General features: G+C 39.7%; 1 protein-coding gene across 1 annotated transcript in view; it reads left to right on the top strand.

Moving 5' to 3' along the window:
* Positions 1-211: 211 nt before the first annotated feature.
* Positions 212-2,535, top strand: part of LOC110466101 (sialin-like) — a 21,440-nt gene continuing 19,116 nt past the window's right edge. The window contains exon 1 of the mRNA XM_021522409.1: positions 212-244. The gene's annotated coding sequence lies outside the window, so the exon portion shown is untranslated. The remainder of the gene's footprint in view (positions 245-2,535) is intronic.

Raw genomic sequence — 2,535 nt, forward strand, 5'->3', positions numbered from 1 at the left:
AGGCCCATTGGACCTCTTCACCTGAACATGACACACACATCATTTAAAATAAAATATGTAATCTAATAAATATTATGGGCGTCTGTTAATCTTATAAAATATTATGAATTATATAAAATTCGACATTTAGTTAACATGTTCTTCTAATAAGTTGTGGCGTTAATAAGCTTTAGTGAAAAGTTAAGTTTTTTGACAGATATCTAACGATTCAAGCGACCTTACACTATGGCGGCTTCCATGCCACGTAAGTTGAGATCTCGTCATTCCCCTGAACTTTTTCGGTGTATTCACCGCTTGTTGGGGATGATTTATCTGTTCGAGCTTTACAGGGATAATTGTTGTTGTAGATTTGATATATATATATGTATTTGAAATTCAAATGACGCAAAGATGGTGTCAATATTGTCTCCCCATCTGGTCACACCTAAATCACAAGGGTCGCAATCTCTGAATCTGCACCTACACCTCAGGCATGATATGCATCTGGTATGTGAAAATATGAAAATGTTTTCCATACCCTACTTTATATAGTATGCATGAAAATATAGATATACGAAAAAGTCTTCCATACCCTACTAAATTGTCAATACAGTATACGATATTGTTAATATAGTCAGATAGCAAGAATAGGAAAGGCATGCCAGATGCATCTAACAACGGGTTCACGGGTTGTTACGATCACCCTTAATACTGAACGTTAAGCAGGGAATTACAACTACCATTCTTAAGGTACAACATTCCCCCAAAATGTCAACCCCATGGTAAGTCATATTCAAAGACCAAAATTAAAAATCGGACTTCATATATTTAATTTCAATTAAATGAACTTGAACATTAGCTATTTAAATGGTCAATAACCAGCTTAACGTAGTCGATAGTTAGGCATTAAGACTGATGACTTTATACAAATAGTTCACCGACTAATAACAATTACCATGTCAATCTCCTTTTGTAATCCAACTGAGTGCTACAATGCAAAATGCCATATTATCTAACGTTCGTTTATACACTGAGGTCATGCAGGGCTTAATTTTTCTTACAAGCTATTGAGATCTAGAGGTGTACCAAACATTAAGATCATATTTATAACCGATCTTCAACTTCAACTTCAATGTTTTACTCGTCAAAAAACATGTATGGTCATAACGTCAAGGGTGACTATGTACATCCGTGCAGTGTGGAGCCTTTGTGCAGTTAAAACTATATACAATCGGAAAAGTCTATTCCACCTCTCCCCTGACTGCCGCCTTGAAGGCGTCCAGGTCCTCGATGCTGGCGACGATGGGTAGCAGGAGGTTCCATGTTGTGATGGTGCGGGGGATAAAAGAATGTCTGTATGCGTTGGTTGCCATATGCGGAGTGTAGAGTTTGTAGGGGTGGCTGTTCCTTGTTGTTGTGACGGTGGAGTAGGTAGGATGGTAGTTGGTTGGTACTGCTATGTGGTGGTGTAGAATCTTGTGCATAAATATGATGTCCGTTATCTTGCGTCTGTGTTCCAATGTATTCCATCTGAGGTCCTTTATCATCTGTGTAGTGCTGTCAGGTTTGTTGTAGTTGAGGGGCTTTTTTAGTACGAATCTTGCTGCGTTTTTCTGTATCTGTTCTATCCTGTTGATGTGTTGGGTTGTGTGTGGATTCCAGGCTGTGGTGCTGTATTCTAGTTTTGGTCTGACAAGGCTTTTGTATGCTCTCTCTTTTACTTGTTGTGGGCAGTGTCTTAAATTCCTCTTCAAAAATCCTAGTGTTCTGTTGGCTTTGCTGATGGTGTTGTCTATGTGTGTGTTGAATTTGAAGTTGCTTGCTAATTCTACTCCTAGGTATGGGTGGTGCTCTACTATNTCTAGTGTTCTGTTAGCTTTGCTGATGGTGTTGTCTATGTGTGTGTTGAATTTGAAGTTGCTTGCTAATTCTACTCCTAGGTATGGGTGGTGTGCTACTATTTCTAATGTCTGTCCCTTCATCTGGTAGTTGTACTGTTGTGTTGTATTCTTGTTGGTGGCTTGCATAATGGCACATTTATTCACGTTAAACTCCATCTGCCAGGTGTCTGCCCATTGACACAGTGTGTTTAGGTCGCGTTGTAGATTCTCGTGGTCTTCTGGTGTGTTGATGGGTGTGTATAGTACGCAATCGTCTGCAAATAGTCTGATGGTTTATTCGATTTGGTCTGCAATGTCGTTGATGAATATTAAAAATAGTGTAGGTCCGAGGACTGTTCCCTGTGGTACTCCTGATGTTACTGGTGATGATTGCGAAACTTTCCCTTCTACTAGCACTTGTTGTTTCCTATCTGTCAAAAAGTTGTCAATCCATTTCTGTGTGGTCCCCTGTATTCCGTAGTGGTGTAGTAGTTTTGATGAGAGTCGTTGGTGTGCGACTTTGTCGAATGCCTTGGCGAAGTCTAGAATTGCAATGTCTACTTGTGTCTTGTTGTTGTTGATGTGCTTAGTGATGTCGTCTGTAGTGAGGAATAGTTGTGATTCGCAGGAGCGTTTTCTTCGGAAGCCGTGTTGATTTTCGTGTAGTATGTTCTGT

The sequence above is a fragment of the Mizuhopecten yessoensis genome, unplaced genomic scaffold, assembly GCF_002113885.1.
Source record: "Mizuhopecten yessoensis strain PY_sf001 unplaced genomic scaffold, ASM211388v2 scaffold11117, whole genome shotgun sequence".
In the NCBI taxonomy this organism is placed as follows: Eukaryota; Metazoa; Mollusca; class Bivalvia; order Pectinida; family Pectinidae; genus Mizuhopecten; species Mizuhopecten yessoensis.